Consider the following 19,263-nt stretch of genomic DNA (forward strand, 5'->3'; position numbering starts at 1 on the left):
TGTGGGATGCTGAAACGAGCGACAAGTTCCACGTGATTAAGCCGAAGTTAGTTTTCTGGCCACAAACTACGAATGCACGAAGAACAAATGTGCTATTCACTAGACTCAGAATAGGAGACACATTTGGCACTCATAACTTTCTCTTGACTGGTAACGAGCCTCCAACCTATGGTGGATCTGGTGACAGGATGACCGTCCTCCACGTCTTCCCGGAGTGTCGGGAAGACGAAAGAGACAGGAAGAGACACTTTCCTCTTGCATATCACTATTTTGTCCCTCTTCATCCGGCTATGTTTCTTGGTGAAGAACCACTTTTTAAGGCCCACGAAGTCCTCGCTATCTTGTATCAGGTTGTGCTACATGTTATAAGCCCATCATATTCGTAGCGCATCCTATTTCCGCAGGATGCTGCTATGATAGTTGGTTTGTATAGCACATGTCTTTAGGCCCTTGTCTTTCAAGGGATCTGGTGAGGCAGTAGTGCTCTAGACATTTTTAGCATCTCACATATTTTGTACATAGCATCATTCTTTCGCAATGCATTTTAATGCGCATAGCACACGTTATTAGTCATTGCCATAATATTATTACACGTAGATCTTCTGCAACTTATAGCAACTATTTTAGGCCCCTTTACACCTACATCACATCAGCTTCACAGAACTCATCAGTCCACTGCGAACTCATTAACATTAGCATGGCGCTCTTTGGCCATACCTGGCCCTTGCTTGCGTGAAGCAATGCTTGCTTGATTTGTATTGCTTTGCCTTGCGTTGCTTTGTTTTGGTCTGCTTTTTTTGCTTGCTTGCTTTCCATTGCGTTGCAAAAGCAAAACAAAAACAAGCAGTGTGGCTTGCTTTGGGAAGGCTTGCTTGCTTTGTTTCAAGTAAGCAGAGCAATGAAGAGAAAATCAAAGCAAAACAAGACCGAACAAGCATGGATGCTTCTTTGGAAGAAGTGGAGAAAGCGAGCACATTCAAGGTACTGTCATGACTAGAGCGTAGTCCATGTACCAGAAAACACTGACTGCTACAGACTGTCAGCACCATCTTGCAAGTCTTGCAACACCTAAAATGACTGTAGGAAGAAATGTGTGTGTCATCGGGTGCATGCATTCAAATGCGCATATCTTGACCGCCAGTGAATCGTGTCCGAAAGTCAACTCGGCTGTCTTCACGGGCATATTCTTGCCGATAATCATGTCTCAACAAGACTGGTTCTTCGTCGTTGCTATAGTAAAGCTGGAGGTTACGCAGACCGTGCTGCGTGGTCAGAATGTCAACGAACTACGTACATTGAAGCTCATGAACATTAAAGTATCGGGTATATTCATTGCCTCCTGGGTACAAGCTTATGGTCAGAACCACAACAACGACCTTGCGGACTGTAATGCTCACTATTTCTTGCCACCAGTAACTCATCCTCTTTTCTTTACCACCGACTCTCACTCTGTCTTCCTTGCTTGAAAATCTATCCTCCAGCGGGACACACGTGCCAGCATCCCCCCCCCCCCCCCCCGCGTCTGCTCAAAGGTGGTGTCCAAAACTAGGCGCCTATGACGTGATTCCTGCTCCCGAGATCGCTTCCGCCGAATTAAATCGGGAAAAAGCATAGCCTTTACAATCCGCATTTGAAATTGAGACGGTGCTACCATATGGAGCATGGACTTGTACACCACCGATTCCCCCGCAATCTTTTCTGGGTGGGAGAAGTCTCTCTCTGGAGACTTCGGGGCGGCCCTCGCACCAGACACCACTTGCATGCCAGAGGGTCAACCGTATGAAGGCAATGTCCAGTGTCCGAGGCGCTCCGCGTCTGCGCTCTGCCACGGATACTTGCCACCTACTTTGAGCACGTCTGGGACAGACGTTCCCCGAAAGTGTATTGAGGGTTGTGAAGAGTAGAAGGGACCAACCTGAAGACTACGAGCGATGGCTCATGGACATCAAAATCACGGTTGCAGTATCTGTAATAAAACCGGCCAGCATGCTTACATTTAATTTTGATACGACGTCACTTGGAAACCCAGGCAAGTATGAAACAAAGGGCAAGTATTGATATGCGTCCCCAAGTTTTCGAGCACTACGAGTGAAAAATGGTGAAGGAGTGTGCGGCAGTACTCACGCATGCTAACGTGGCCCGCTTTTGCAGGAAGTTCACACATTGAAGGTTGACCACTCGCGAAATCAGCGTCCCTAATTTGTCGCCAATCTTCTCATTTTATAATCTTTACTTATCATCTACAGCGCCAAGTGGCCTATCGCGGTGATAACGGTGGTTCCGTGGCGTGGAAATGTATAACGCAGGGCGCAAATAATTCAATATGAATCGGATCGTAACAAATTGGTCGATATAAAACGCGGCTTATCTGCACCGGTTCGTGTCAGAGACAAGGACAGAGTTTACGCTACTGTACGGATGATGATTAAATCGGGAAAGAGCATAGCCTTTACGATCCGCATTTGAAATTGAGACGGTGCTACCATATGGAGCATGGAACATTTAGGAAGAAGCTGACGCGAGTGTTGTATAGCTGTTTAGCGGTCAATGGAGTTTTTTATTGGACTGGTTGGCGCACGGTAGCTTGAACAACAGTACAAACTAACAAGACAAGAATCGACATCGCGGACACCGGAAAGGGTGCGAAGTTCGGCTACTTGGTTTAGCAACATTCTGAAAGTGAATGCTATAGCTACAGGATTAGAGGTAGACGAAACAATAGTTGGTGCTGAACACGAAGCAACAGAACATCACGTGCTGATCCGTCTTTGGTTATTTAGCTAGCGTTTCTTTTTTTCCTTCGACACTTGAGTTGTTCGGAGGATGGGAGGATATTTTGGTAGGTGGCGGGGGAAGGGGAGCTAGGGGCGGTGAGATAAAGGTTTTGGAGCAGATAAGGGTATGGCATAACTTATATTACAAATTTACAAGCCCACAAGCCTTCCTTCTAACTCCTGCTCGCAATCATTGCAATCATTCCGCACTTGATACGGCATATATATCGTGTCGTACAGGGTCATCAGTCGCGTGGGTCGCGGGCAGGTCCGGCATCTTGCCCTATATATAGCACGTCCGAGTAACGCCACGCAGAGAGTGGGAAGCCACGTACACGTGTACACAGTACGCTTTAACTCGGCAAAGCGTTGCGGCAACTCTGCGACGGGCCGCGGCTGGCGTCGTTGTGACGCAACGGTCCGGAGCGCTAGGCAGTGATTGTCTGCGAGACTCCGACGCGCGCGCCGGGTTCCCGAACAATGCGCCTGACGTACGGCAACTGTTTCGTTTCAGCTGCGGCCCCATCTGAAGCGCGGCGGCGGCATCCAGTCGCGGAAGGACGCTGCAGCGAGCGTCAGCCGCGCGCATTGAAAGAAAAAATGTGTACAGAGGAAGCGTGACCCAGATTAACGGATTACGAAAGACTACTTACATCTTCTTAAAAAAAAAAACAGAAATAATAAGACTGCCACGCTGGAAGGACTTGAGGGAAGACAATACAAGCTCGCGCAGTAACAAAACTGCACGTGCAGTATAGAGCGCGAGCAAAAGCTGGAGGTCCACAAGTGCCGCGAAAAGATATTTTCGTTTTTCTTCGCGGCTCATGGGTATAAACGCGGAGTCCGAGTAGGGAAGCTTACGTGTGCCTATTAGACCAATGTAATACGCGAAGACGATTTCAGGTTGCACGACAGTCCCAGAAAAAATTTTTTTTTTGTTACACCGGGGAGGTCTCTAGATATTTGCTGTTGACTATACAAGCACAATATGTTTCCCCAACTAGCCCAACGTAAGGCAATTATAAGTGCATTATTTTTACTCATAAGGTCGGGTGTGCAATCGCAGGCGTTGAGCACGGCTTAAAGTTTGCCAAAGATTTTTGCCGACGTGGTGGCTCACGCAAATGTGGCATTGTGCTTGAGGTCACGGGTTCCTATTGTTATGAAGGCGTTCCTATGGAGGCGGACTGCAAAAATGTTCCTGTTACTTATACAAGGGAACATTGAATTACTTCAGACGGTAAAAATTATTACCGACCCCTTCACTATGGCATATATAGTATTTCCCGCGTTATACCCTAGTAAGAAATCAATCAATCATCCAGTCAACGCTTAGTTCTGTAACAACATTGGTTAGAAACTTGCTTGCCGGTTGCGCACAAATGTTTTTACCACTAGGAGACGTCACGACGGCGCTTAAAAAATGATTGCGTGATCCCTGGTCACAGAATAAGATCTCAGTCGATCACGTTCGAGAAAAACATCCCTTTTGTGCCCCGCAGTGTCGAGCGTGACTCTGCGCAGCATCGGAGGGGTTTTTGTCGGACCATCAACCGAGTCATCGTCGTTGTCATCGATGCTGTTACGGTCATCGTTGTAAATATCTTTGTCGTTCTAGTTATCGGTCTTGGTGGTCATAGTGATCGTTGTCGCTATCGTTATTTTTCTGCGGAACACGATAAGGAGAGCATATTTGTGCGTGAATACGCAGCCAGCTCTTTACGATGCATACTACTACAAATCATTCACATACGCAAAATAATTTGTGTGGTAAAACTACTTCGCTGCAGTGAGTGACAAAGCGGACAAAGCGACTAAAGCGACGCAGCATCATTGTAATATCTAAAGCAACAGTGGGAACAAAACATTCATACAATGTGTAGCAACGCTACACACAAAGATGAACAACACAAATAAATGCAAATCGCAGTTTCTTCCGACAGCCGCAGCATCGATTGCGATAGCAAATTAGTAGACAGCTATACGAAGTAAGGATAATAGGTTTATCGGCCGTATACACTCGTAAACGCTCGCTTACTAAGTTAACTAGCATGGTTTAACGCGTGCACAGGCAAGGAGTACCACATCTCACTCGATCAGCCGCGCACTCGATCTGTCAAAACGCTGGGTGAGGAAGAGCGGCAGCAGCGGCGAGCGAATTGACCTTCGTGCTGCTTCTCGCTTGAACGCGAACTAAGCAGCGGGAGCACAGCGCACACGAAGCTATCAGCACTCGTTGCGTCTAGAGTCTGTACCCATCGCAGGTCGCTTTCAATATGGGGCCCGCTTGGCAGCGCTCAGCCTCGTAGACAGCCGCCGCCAGAGTAGAACCTCTCCCATTTAATTTTTTCCGAAGCTCGAACGACTGCAGCAGAAAAAAATTCACGAACATCAGCGTTCTCTCGGACGAAAACCTAAAAAGAAAAGCGCCGCCATTACAGCTTGCCGGAAGTGACGTAAACCGAGACCGCCTGACTGCAACCGATGTGGCTGCTCGCTGCTTGATGCGTACAGTGCATTATGCCGCGTGCGGCTCCACTTCGAAGATATTTTTATTACGGATATTAAAGGCAAAAAACGTTATCGGGACAGTTTGCAGCCCACTCCGTGCGGTATCGGGATTGACGTCATAACCGCCTCATCGTGTAGCGGCGCTGCTCACCGCTAGGGGTGCCTGTACTCTGCTGCAGAGAAAGCTGAACATTATTTGTTACTAAGAATTCGTGTGGGCGATAGGCATGCCCCTTTGCGGCGATTATTTAGGCGACATCTATTGTACGTTTTTCTAAATATATTGATCTCAAGTGAGGTTTCGTGGCAGTGGATATTCAAAAGGGACACTAAAGTGAAAAATGATTTCTTCTGCATCAGTAAATTACCGTTCTACAACACCAAAAACACCACTCTTACGATAAGACGTTTGGTAAGCCAGAAGAAGCGCAAGAACGAAATACGGGTGGCGACGCCTACTTAAGTTCCCGCAACTGGAGGCTGTGACGTCTTGGATTTTGATGGCATCTTCTAGGGCCTACTAAATATATATAATGGTACAGATTGACTACATTGTGTCCTAAAGGAACCAAATATTAATCATGGGAAGTTTCGGGAACCTTTTTTCAGCTAACGCGGCCCAAATGTGAAAACATACTTTGGAATCCATGACGTCACGCTGACGTACCGGCGCTGGGGTTTTGGTGCGAAATTCAAATACTGATACTTGGACCTTCATTTTCTCATCTAAGAATCAAACTATTTTTGTGAATTGACTGCCTGCAGGGTTCTCAAACAATGCTTCATTAGTCTAAAGTGATTTATTATTTCGCTATAGTGTCTCTTTAAGTGGTAGATAAGGAGAAAATGTCTATACCAAGGAACAGCTCAGATTTTTGATAAAACTTGTAGGATTGTTACTGCAAAATTCTTCTCTACGATGAATGAGGAATAACGCGATACATGACACCAGTGACATGTGCCTTGAGAACAGGCATACATATATTGCTAACGTATCTCGTAGATTGTTTACAGTTTTCTCTATGAAGGCCATTGCATGTTATAGCTGTTACAGAACGTTACAACTTATCAAGTAAACGTTCCTTTAACGAACTACCTTAATATGGCACTAAAGAGAAATGTTTAGACTAGATACGTATCATTAAGTACGCTCCTGCAATAAGTGATGTTAAAATCTGCCCCAACGACGGCTCTCTCTGGATTTGCTGGCTGCACGCACCCGAAATGCTTAGGGAGCCGGAAGCCCGCCATAGGCGCCATGTTTTGGACATCGCCTACAGGAAGAGGGTCACATTTACCGGGAACGTAGGCACGGCAAGCCATAAAAAAAATGTAGTTGCGAATTCCCATTAGAGGTCGTCGTGGCGTCATTAATCCTGACGTCTACGCTTCTTTCTTCTTACTTCATTGGCGACGAATATTGCATTGTAAATGAATCAAAGACTCTACCTAGCAAACTTCAAGAACTGTTCCTGTGCTTAAACGAAAAAAAAAGAACGAAAAGATGCTTTGGCACCAGTGATGTCATTAACGTTGAAAATACGACGCGCTTCATGAAAGGTAACGATGGCGTTATTCTCCTCTTGTTCCAGTCCGCTCTGATCCATTAAAGTATTGAATATAGGTGTTTGCAAGCAAACATTATCAGTCTTATTCACTGCGTATTAATCTTTACTATCCCTATAAGTGATTCAAGTTATTGATATTATCTGGTATTAATTAGGTGAAAGAAAATTGGAAATTCACTTCAAAAGTCCGCTAATTAGAGGAAACCTTACCCGCTTTGACCCGATCGAGTGCCAGTCCTGGCATCAATAACCGCATACAAGGAATAATCTTACTTCACCTAAGTATAACTCATGAAAGAAGGATCGCATGATCCTGCTTAGTATAGAAGCTATCACCGCCCACCTGACTGATCAAAAGCGGGCAACGAAGGATGTGAAGTATTTATTTTCTAAGCAGTGGCTCAGCGCTTGCCTTGTTCGCCCACTGTTAATTAACTGAGAAGTCTTCGCATTACTGTGACCATGTTGTCTTGCTTAGACACCGACATTATTCACCTCACAATGCCCGAACACCATTCGACATGAAGGGTAGCTACAATAACTTACTCACCTTTATTTCTGGCCTTAAAGGGCACATTCGTACAAAAAATAAACAAGAAAAGCCACGCAGTAAAATGTTGCGTGAGTAACATCTGCAAAAATTCTCGGTGAGACTTTATACACTTGCTTTGGAACTTCTGCAGCGTTCAATGAAGTTTCAATAGAAAAGTAATTGAATTTCGCACCTAATTTTTATCAAGGAGTATTAATTTAGTGCATTATTTTGAAGAAATAATATTTGATTTTCAAAATTATCCAGAATTGAATCCTCGTTTCGGAGTACCAAAACGCTACTTCAGGCTTTGCGTTAAGTTTCCCGCGCTCAAATGAGAACTTCGAAGCGTCAAACTCGGGGTAGAAGAATGACGCATTGGATTAGAATAATTAAAATGCAGTTAATTATTTCGGTTAACAGGGCACTAAGGTCACTGTTCTGGCACGTTGGTAAGACATGGATGCAGCTTTTCATTACCTTTCTGCTTATGACTTGAATGCAGCAAAAAGCTGCATTCAAGTAACAGGGCCAGCCTACGCAACGGGGCACTACTAACCGCAAGGATGCTCCCACATGAGATTGAGATGATCTAACAAAATGCGCTTGTGACTGAAATTACAACATAATTGTATTTAGCAACAAGTTTTGATGCATTCGAATACATGAAAGTTAGAAAAAAAATGGCATGAACGAACGAGGGCCATGAGAGAAATCACGACGTCTGGGACGTCATGCACGTGCTGTGGTCCTCGTCTCTTTCCGTCACGCTTGTTAAATATATCGTCTGCCATGAATTTTTTTTTCATTTGGCTGTCGGTTTGTTTGTCTTGGCGCTACGATTTGAACTGATCCAGCACCCGATGCGCTAACTATAGTGACGTAGCCACTTCAATCGCCGCCATGTCTTGTTCCAGTCACCCACGCAGCTTAAGCATGCCTATAAGACGCCTACGCAGCGATTTGCAAAGACACTTCAGTGGCAGCCTCCTTTAGGCTACGTGCGTCCCCATTGTTGAAGCTGCTCTATTTTCTTATATTTTTCTTTAACTTCGACGCAAGTGTATTTTATTCCTCCCTGCGTGCGTCGACGGACATAAAGCACCAGCTTAAAAGCAGCAGCTGGTCAAACGCACTTTGCTTATATTTTTTTTTTCGGTGCTGGTTTTTCCGCCTGTTTCGTATAACTCCCTGTCAACGACTTAAGACTATACGCAGATTGTACCGCCGACTTCCATTGTGTATTCAACAGAACACAAAGCCTCGCACTGAACCTTTTCCGCGGCTACGCAAGAATACTGTCAGCAAAGTTATCGTCCATCTTTTTCACATCGTTATCGATAGCCCTAGGAGCACCTGCGTTATACTTATTTCAGGAAATCAAGCCTAACTAGGTCTGTAGTTATAGCTGTTTTCCGTCAGCATTTTAAAAGGAAGCGTCCTTGAAGATGTTCTTTGCCGGTAAAACAGTGACGTCGAATAGGAAAAAAAAAGACGTTACGCAATCTTATTCGATTCAGTTTTGAATCCCTGTTTGGCCTCCGTAGTTATAATATAGTCGTCTTAACGGAGGCTTCTCGTGACTTTTCGTTTCTTAAGCCCCTGGCTTTCCGACTGGGGAAGCGCGATGACGTAAGCGGAAGAAGAGAATGACGCAATAGTCTTAGAGTCACTGTTCCACCCTGAGTTGGGACATTACGCGCGCAGTGGCTGCTGCGTGTACGAACGCCTTTGAAAAACATTTTCTTTTGTGTGTGTGTTTCGGTTGCTGCCTAAAGGTTGGTCCATCTTTCTTTTTGCCTGCGCAGATTTGGTGGACCATCTTCTGTTTCCACGGAGACAATAGTTGTCTGGCTTTGTATGACTATGTCTTCCTCATTTTCAGCAGGAAAGAAAGCTCGCGTAACGACAATCCCACTTACACTACGTGGCGGGCGTTTACCTGCATCGTGGGTTTACGCTATGCATCCGTACGGTTCCTTGCGCGCAGTTCATTCAAGTTTCAGTTTGTGTCGCATTTCTGCGCATTATTGACGCCAGTCCCGATATTTTTTTTTTTTTTTGCATTAGATTTGCGAGCAAGGATGTTCCTTGCACGAAATTCGCTCCACTTGCGATTTTGTTCACACGTTTTGCGCACGGGTGAATTTGGCTGCAATAGGCGCCACACTTCTCTGAACGCACGATGCTGCCTCCCGTTTCAGCTTGTGCGCGAGTCGTTGCGAAATTCGGCTCCACTTGAGATTTGTGCGCAGTTGTGCACGTAATTATAACTCCGGCTTGCAATTCGGTTCTATTTCCGCGCAGTATAGGCTCCAGTCTGCATACTTCGTGCGGCATTTGTGCACACGCAATTTTTCCCAGTAGCGACAACGGCTGCCAGGTCATCGAATGCTGCTAGAAAAAGGAAGAGACAACTCGCGTCATTGGCCCAAAACTCCGTTCTAGCAGACCGCAGCTCGTACCGTCCCACCTTCAAGTTGTCGACCTGTCGGTGCCACGTTTTTGTTACCACAGGGCCTCTCCCGCCGCGTAGCGACATTATTGGGTCGCTTGTGGCATGGGATGGCATTCGGAAAGAGCTATTCGTTGCTTTTTTTTGGGGGGACGAGTGCCACAGCGCCACCCATCCGGATGTGAAGAGCCTATCGAACTATCTTTTCAGCACCTGTACGTCCCCGCTGCGACGGAAGACCGGCGCCTTTCACTCCGCTCCACTGCGTTAAATCGCCTTCACTGAAGACAATTCTTGTCGACAAAAAAGCACTCGGACTGTAGCCTCGTGCCTCGCGGACGTACACAAAGCGTTGCGTACAGTTTGTGCAGTTCTTGGAATCGACGGACCTCAATGAGTGGCTGCAGTTCTTGTGTGGACGACCTCCGAACGAAGTGACGACATCCTCAGTCTCCTTTCTTTATTTTGGAACATTAATACCTTTTTTTCCCGCTGCGTAGGGTAGCAAACTGGACGTGCATCTGGTTGATACTCTTTGCCTTGTCTATCGCTCTCCCGTCCCTCTCTCTCTCTCTCTCTCTCTCTCTCTCTTTCTTTGTGCCCATGTGCTGAGGATCGATTACATGGCAGTGACGCAATGCAACACTCTTACGGACACCTTAGCAGAAGTTGCTCCCACAACGGCACTGCTTTCCTTTATTGAAGGCGAGCCCGAGCTCGCCTACAGAGGAAAAGGCTAAACGACAGCATTAATCTCGTTGACGTGAATAGAGCGTGACGTTCTTGGGTCAAGGCGTCGGAAGTGGCAGCTTTCGCCAGAACGGCAGAATAAAGAAAAAAACATTGAAAATGTCTCTCACGTGCCGTTCCGTGCACGGCGTCTTGTATTTCTCAAGTCAGTAGAGAAGCCGGACATTGGTTAGAATGTTCAATAATATGCATTTTAGTTTAAGACTTTTCAGACGCTGATGCAGGGCTCACGCGTGTCGTGAGATGAACGGCATGACGTAGCAGATTGACGCACGACAGAGATGGAGGTGGGATTGAGGGAACCGAATGTCGAGAGACAGAAACTGCTTACAAAAAAAAAAAAAAGTGGGAACACATCTTCCACGTACGCACAACTATTTCACTTGTTCATCCATACATCCCCCTTAACCCGTCCCCCTGCGCAGGGTAGCCAATCCGAACTACCTCTGGTTAACCTCCCTGCCTCTCTCTGCATTTTCTTATCTCTCTCTCTCTCTCTCTCTATACGCGAGTAAATTTTTAATGTTAAACGTTTTACTTGCTGCTGTTCGAGGAAACAGCGCGGTCGAAAGTGCTGTGGCCTAACAAAGCGCTGTGGTGTTTCAATTTTAAGAAGACAACGGTGAGCCGCGATTTTTCACGATAGGCCGCTGTAGGGTACGCGAATAGTAATTTTTTAGACCAAATCGAATACGAATAGAATAAAGCAAAAACAAAACAATAACAAAAGAAAGTCGAATAGGATATTGAATACCTTTTAGATAGTTTTAAATTAAGGATCACTCTTCTTCATCATTAATATGGTGTTGACATTTCAGCATTCACTACATTGGCAAGTTTCTGTCGTTAAACTTCACTACGTGGCGCACGCTTTATCAGAAGCTTGAATTGTAAACGTTGCTCGCAAAATTAAGTTTCTGCTCAGCGTGCGTGACAGGGCATTATCAGAATGAAGTTTTAAAAGGCACTGCTAAGAACTTCTCAGCGTTAATGTGTGCCTTCGAGAGTGATAGAGATACGCGCGTTGACTGCAGCGTTGGCAAGGCGCGGGAAAAAAAATAAAGGAAAACTCGGTGGCCTTCCACTCTGTGAAGAAGGACGACCAGCTAAGCTGTTTATGTGGGCCCCTGACTGCATCTCTGCCCTGGGTCGGCCCGACGTTGAACTATCTTCGGGATCGGCCCACGTATGGAGAGGGTCTTAATAGAGAGTTTTAGTTTAGGGGTGTAGCATAGCCATGGCGTGCTCGCAGTAACGCCAGACCAGTGAGGCATCAGCGTAGTCAGTAGAACAAAATGAACGTTTATTCAAAGGTGTAGAGCGTATTTATAGGTAGCCGAGTGGCAGGAAGATAGGAAGGAGCACGTGTTAGTAGTGCTAGTCCGAACTCTGAAGGATCGCTAGATGAGGCGATAAAAGGTGCGCGCACTTCGAAAACACACGTGAAGTTGCAACAAGGGCACGCAAGCGGCTTGCGTACGCAAGAACTAGGGGCCACGGTACTACGCATGCGCAGACGGTTCTGCGCATGCGCAGTACCGTCGCCCCTAGTTCTTGCGTACGCAAGCCGCTTGCGTTCCCTAAACTAAAACTCTCTAATGACTGCTTCGCCGCGGGTCGGCCCGACGTTGCACTGTCTTCGGGATCGGCCCACGCAATGGCGTTTTATTTTGGTAGCGCTGCGTGATTGACGGCGCGTATTTGACGGCGCGAACGCAGGCGGCGTCTGACACGGACGCCGGCAGAGAAGGGACGTGTTTTGTCGAATCACGGACACGGTCCTGCGGGAACCAGCCGTTAGCAGCTTCGCTGTAAAAAAAAAGAAAAAAAAAGCACTCATTATCTTGCGAGAATTGTCACCGCAGCCAGTTGCCACTATTAAATAACACATAATGTTGCAGTCGAGCATGTTGAGAGTTACACAGTTGTAGAATTGATAAATAGTACAAAACAATGCCCATCCCCGAGCGTCATGTCTGAGCGACGTGTGCAAGGTTTGATCGTTTGAAGGTTTATTTACCATAAATAAGCTCCACAATTACAAAAAAAAAAGAAAGGGGTGGGGGGGTGGGGGAGGGGTTTATGTGTCAGAACCACGATCTGACTGTGAGGCACGCCGTAGTGAAGTAGTCCGGAAATTTGGACCACCTGGGGCTCTTTAAGGTGCATCTAAATCTAAGTATGCGGTTGTTTTCGCCACCATTGAAATGCGGCCGCCGTGGCCGGGATTCGATCCCGCGACTTCGTGCTTAGCAGCCCAACACCACAGCCACTAAGCAACCACGGTGAACGCGATTACAAACTAAACACTTTTGGGACTCAACTGATTTGTTAAATGGTCACTGCCGATTCTAATTAGGGAAAAACACCTTTATGGATGACTGTTAATTTTATTGCGTAATTACAGAAAACAAAAGGAGCCGAATTAAGTAGGACTATAAAATACGGTAGAAAATAAAATTTCACGCATGCAATAAAAATTAAACAATTTTCTTTTTAAATCGAGAGCAACATCTAGGCAGGAAGATTAAAAAAAAACTGCGGGCGTGCGTGTGCACACCTACACAGTGTTATATTTTTATATTCTCATAAGGATATAAGAATATAATAAGAATATAATACATTCTTATATTCTTATATTCAGTGTTATATTCTTATGTCTTATTGTCAATAAGCAATTGCTTTAATTTTTTTAATGCATGGTTGCGCTTTTCTCAGCCTACTGAAGTATCATCCCGTTAGTCATGCCCACTTAAGGCAGTGAAGGCGGGGGGGGGGGGGGGGTATTCGCTGCTATTTTCCATTACGTTTCATGACTAATCGTGTACAGCAAGAAATGTGCAGTATTCGAAAACGATATTCGGGAAAATACTCGCGCTTTCCAATAGTGACAGTTCGATTCTAAGGACCTAATAGAATGGGACAATATTCGACTGATTACTATCGGCTGTACTCGAAAGTTTTGAATATTCGCACACCCCTAGCGCGGCGCTATTTGTGTGTTGTAGTTTCGTTTCTTCCACTGTGACGTCACAACGCCTTTCCCGTGTCAGTGGTGTTTTGTGTGCTTTGGTATGATATATATCGCTATAGAGCTCGTTCAGTCCCACGCTATGACAACTTCGTTGCGTCAGTCGCTCTTTTCGCGCTTTTTCGTGAACTGAAGCATGTTAGAATAATTTTAGAGGCCGCTCAGGCATGATGTCACAGGTTATCTTTCTTGGCACTAAATTACGCATGATATAAACATTTATTTATTTGGCCAGGCGACAGAGAGAGCCCCCCAGGAAGAATGCAATGTGAATGGTCGCATATACAGACGAAAGTGATGAATTGTACGTACTTCGCTCACAGTATTGGTACACGCACAATAGCCGTATTCGTTTACTTGGAATATACTGTAGCTTCATCATCGTCATTGTCAGCCTATATTTATGTCCACTGCCAGGACGGCGAAGGCCTCCCCGGCCCTTACGATCTCCAATCCCCCCTATCTTGCGCTAGCAGATTCCAACTTGCGCCTGCAAATTTCCTAATTTCATCACCGCTCCTAACTTCTTGCCGTTCTCTACTGTGCTTCCTTTCCCTGGGCACCCATTTCGTAACTCTTAATGGTCCAGCGGTTATCTACCCTACGCGTTACATGGCCTGCCCAGTTCCGTTTTTTTTTCTCTTCATGTCAACTACAGAATATCGGCTATCCCCGTCTGCTCTCCGATCCACACCGCTTCTTCCTGTCTCTTAACGGTACGTCTAACCAAAAATTTAAACATGCGTGGACTAACGGCACAGAGAGAGTATGACACAAGGGCATGCGCAGTCTTTGTGTCATGCGGTCTCTGCGGTCCTTAGTCGGCGCAGCTTAAAGGTTTGTTCAGATGCACCAACTCGCCTAACAACAAATTCTTCTGCGGTACGTCTAACATTTGCCCTTCAATCGCTCTTTGCGCGGTCCTTAACTTGTTCTCGAGCGTCCTTCTTAACCTCAAAATTTCCGCCCCGTGTTAGCACAGGCATGATGTAATGATCGTACTTTTTTTTTTTCAACGGCAGTCAAGATTTGGTAGTGCTTGCCATATGCTCACCAACCCATTTTCATTGCCCTGTAAATTCCCTTCTCGTGATTAGGGTCCCGTCTGAGCAATGGACATAGTTTCATAACCGCAGTTAATTGGGGAAAGTAAGCAACATTAGGGCCTGCTTTCTCAAGATACAGAGCTTTTAAGAAAATTGCCTGTGGCGAATAGCGCAATTCTAGTCCTTGATCCGGATTACTCGAACAGACGCACATTACTTGCACGAGAAATCAAAATGCACAATTGACTAATTAACAAAGTTTCTCTAAATGGGATTGGGACTGATCATTTCACGGTACACGTTGAAATTTACGAACTGCATGCATGTGGCCCGGCGAGTCGCAAGGCGCGTCCGCTTGGAACGAATGGAGTAGGCGCACTCCCACGGTAGGTACGACTGTGCTTCCTAAAAAAAATGGATTCCAGCCTTAAAAGAACGTTACTCCAACAAGAAGAGCTGCCGTCATTCCTGGGGTTCTTAGTGCATGTAACCACTTATCAAGTATTCTTTATACAGCGCGCATTGTATACTTGAATGCGGAAGAAGGAGCTCGGCATTTTCTTCTTTATCGTTTACACCTCGGCAAATGTTTCACGCAAATCCGCAGTGAATAACTGGCAGGCTCCCTGCAGAGTGGGACGTGTATCGCTACGAGCGAAACAATGGGTGAAGGCCCGAGATCCCTCCACCCTTTCACCCGCACGTGCAAACGCGGCAGGCACACACACACATACGCACGCACACACTTTCAAGACGAGGTCATTCTCATCAACACACCCCTCAGTGCACCATCTTAGAAAGCACGACGCCCTTCCCACATTTAGTGTTCCTGGGCGTTTTTTTCGGGGTCACCCACCTATAGCTAGCTGCGCTGCGATATGACAGCAGCCAGAAACAAACGACCACCTCACGCACGCACGGATGCGCTCACGTGCGCGCGTGCGCACGCACAAACGCGCGGACGCCGTATACACGAGACACGCCGCCCGTCGACGTGCTGTTGCTACGGGCAGCGTCCTCGTCGCTGCTGACGTCATCGGCGTCACCTACTCTGATTAGCTGCCTCCCACGGCGGCGATAGCCGGGCGGTGTCCGTGCACTGCTCTTCCAGCAGGGGGTTCCTCTCGGTAGTCGACAGCCCAACGCTTCGCTTTAGATCGCCGCACTCCTCCTTATACGCTCGTTCTTTTCCTTGAGTCGAAGATTTGTTACTTTCGCTGCGCTAGAATGAATAAAGAAACAACGAAAGAATAAAGCTGCAACGACGGGCGATACCCACGCATACTTCCAGCAGGGTGGGATGCACAGCGAAGGCGGTGTCCGTTTTTCGCAATGCAGGTCATTGGAGCAGCGCTCTATAGTTGACGGCCGCTCGCTGGCGCGGTTTTCAGACGCTCGGACCGCTCCTGTCGCTTCGCATCCGCGTAGTTGACTGGCCGGCAGTGATTTCACTAGTTCCGTGCAGTGCAGCGCAGTGCACCGAACGGCTGCACAGAGTTCAGTCACACGACGCTTTACGCCACAAGAGAAACTAGACACGCGTTTTCCGAGCCGCGTTCGTATTTCGACGCACGCTATATACAGCTGCTTTTTGCGAGTGGCCCCGGCTTCGTAACCTTAGCGGGAGCAGACGTTGATGACACAGATAAAGGCACAAATCATTGCGCTTGCCCTGGGCTTCATATCCCTGGGTACGAGCAGACTACAATGAAGCAGCTAAAGGACTGAACCGTTGGCAAACGCTTCGTTATCGTTGTCTGGTTCCTGCAGCCCCTGTCAGCAGACGGTCTGCAGACAGCACATGAGGTACTGTCGGCCATGCGCTCATGTATTCTCTGTTGATCACGCTGATACCCGTAGACGTCGTCGTGTCCAGCGCCAAGTCACGCGAAATCTCGCAAGTTTAGGTCTCCGAAAGTGACTGACCGCGAATACCACTCCAGATACCACTCCTGCTCCGCTGCATACTTCACACCTGCACCAAGTCGGCACCATCAGTAGGGAAAGGGCAGAAAAATAGTGAACCAGCTTTACACCTTTCCTGACATTTTGAAATTAATGGCATGGGTCAGAGGGGGCCGTTGCGGCACCACAGAAACGAATAGCACCTGGTCAACTGGCTCAGGTGGTGAAGGTGAATCAGATCTTATAGTTTATCGATAACAAGGAAACGAGGATAAACTTCTTTGGCGATAAACAAGGAGTGCCTTGCATACTGAAGAACAGAAGGCTCCACCTATTGAAAGCACCATTTTTTTTAAAGCGAAAACGGGTCCGAACATGCGAAATACTTTAATATCCGTGACGTTATACCGACGTACCTGCTCTACTCCGGCTTTGGCGTGAAATTCAAACCGGCCAACTTTGGCCTTCGTTGAAGTTTCTGAGAGCACCTATGAAGACAGAAGGCTCAAGAACATAAAAGTAAAAAAGGAGGACAGTAACTTTTCTCCAGAAATGAATACAAATCGATTCTTGCAGATCCACTGCACTCGACTGAACTTAGCCTTACTCCACAGTGCCGATTCAACTTGACTAACACGCAGGGCTTGCCTCGAAAAAGACAAGTCCGCTTGTCGAGACATGGGCTCCTGCTTCTACCTTGTTCTCGTTTTGCTCATCGCGTTGAATTTCATCTACCGGCTTCCCCGTGTTTTCCATGCAGGGCCCTGGTGCTATTTCATCCGTCTCTCATAATTAAGGGATGCTAAGAGGAAATACTAAGTTGACCTTGATAGAAAACTTAATAAAATCACGTTTTCGTCAATCGTAGCGAGAACAAAGCTTTTGTAAGCGAGAAAATGATGTCAATTGAAGATTGTAGTGGTGCCACCCTAGATTTAACTATACTATACCTCATGTGACATCAGCACTGGGTGATTAACAGAGATCGCCGGAGAGGGAAGTCACGTGGTGATCACGTCAACTCATCTGTTATGGCACGTGATTCAAATCGAGGTGCAGCGTGTAAACTTCGACGGCCATTTCCAACGCAGGAAAGTCTTATATTGGCACTGAGATAAGGATCATGTATACACTTACAGAGAATAATGCATCCATCGAACTCGGTGGAATATTTTTCTTCAGTGTCCATTTGAATACCACTAGTTCCTTGCAATACACGCAGTCTTCAATATATCTGCACTTTACGCGACCTCTGCCGCCAAGAGAGCCATATTCAGGACATCCTCCATTGCGCTTTCAGTATACTGCAAACTAATTCCCTGTGTGTTGTAGGGAACGCTGTGAAGGCCGGACGTTTAGACACACAGCGCAACTATTTCCGCGATTTCGTCGCTCAAATCCTTGAGACCGCGATCAAATTAAAGTGATTGGCAGCCGGGTTTATTTCGGCTTTCACGGAACACCTCGATTCGACGCCACAAAAGGTAAACGTGACCACAGCACCAAGCGAAAGAGCCGCCGTTAACCTGGACGTCGTAGCCATCTTTATTTATTTAAACCGTGTTGCCATCCCAGATAGCAGATTCTGGAGTTGCCAATTGGTGAGGCGGTGTATAGACTTTACATCGCTGCACGCATTTTCGAAACGCAGTGGATTTGAATCTCGGTGGGGGTGAACCAGTTTCAGTTTATAACGGCGCGAGGAGGGTGTGTGGGGGGGGGGGGGAGGAGTAGGGGGCGCACGTCAGCAGACGAAAGAGCAGACGACGCACGCGAACGCACCCTGTCCGTGTATATAAATACATATACCACACTCGCCTCCTAGTCACCTCCCATGCATTTCGTCTGGTCGCGGAAGACGGGCTTCTCAGGTCATTGTAGGCGTGGGAAGCGAAAAGGACAGCGAGAAAGAAAGAATTGAAGCAAGCAAGAAAGAAGGGGGGAGAAAGAAGGAATGGCTGGGCGTGGGAACAAAAGAAATGAAGGAAAAAAAATGCGAACGGAATAAATAAACAAATACAGACGACGAGAAGTAGAGCGGCAAACGCGCGTCGATGCGCGATGGCCTGTGCTGTCTCCTACAACGCGTCTCGAGCTAGCATGCGCGCGTGCACCCTTCGACTGCAGTAAAACGGGATGATCGCCGTGCGATGGCTGCAGTGGACGGCTTATCGCCCGCTCGGCTTGGCTGCGGAAGGCTTGGCCGCAGCCGCCTTCTGTGGGGATTTATTGGCATACGCGCGTGGTTCACCGGATTTGTGCGCATTATCGCACCCGAGTGCCCCTGCTTGAGATGCCCGCCGCTCGCGCAAGACCGGTCTCGCGCGCGCACGGAGACGATCGCAGAGCGCGTTGAGTGCTGGAAGCATTGCTCGTCGACCGAGTCCGCAATGGAGATTCCGCTGCGATAGGTCGGCAACGTTTGCCCGGAGTCTGGGGCTGCCCTGGTAACCCACCGGAGTTGGAGACCCACAAGCGAAGCTCGTCTTCTTTGCTACGGTAGCTGCTTCGGAATGTAAACAGCGCGGCTTTGGACGGGGTCAATCACCCAAGAGCAGACTAGGACAAGCAGTGCGACATTGGACGAGGATAGAGATATAAGGAAAAGACAGGACAGGCATTGAAGACCTAACCAGAAGAAAAATCCGGTTTGCTAGCCTACGCTGCGGGTAGGGGGACGTGGAAAGACGA

The 19,263-nt window shown here is 47.1% G+C and overlaps 1 long non-coding RNA gene across 7 annotated transcripts in view; it reads left to right on the plus strand.

Moving 5' to 3' along the window:
* The window catches only part of LOC129383818 (uncharacterized), a 514,476-nt gene that overhangs the window by 20,223 nt on the left and 474,990 nt on the right, over positions 1 to 19,263 (plus strand). For 2 of the 7 annotated variants that reach the window (XR_011890291.1, XR_011890295.1), the window contains exon 1: positions 9,035 to 9,163. The exons of the other annotated variants lie outside the window; for them this stretch is intronic. This is a non-coding gene — a long non-coding RNA (uncharacterized lncRNA). Of the gene's footprint in view, positions 1 to 9,034; positions 9,164 to 19,263 lie in introns of those variants that run through there. 7 annotated transcript variants of the gene reach the window in all.

The sequence above is a fragment of the Dermacentor andersoni genome, chromosome 9 (assembly GCF_023375885.2).
Source record: "Dermacentor andersoni chromosome 9, qqDerAnde1_hic_scaffold, whole genome shotgun sequence".
NCBI classification, from domain to species: domain Eukaryota; kingdom Metazoa; phylum Arthropoda; class Arachnida; order Ixodida; family Ixodidae; genus Dermacentor; species Dermacentor andersoni.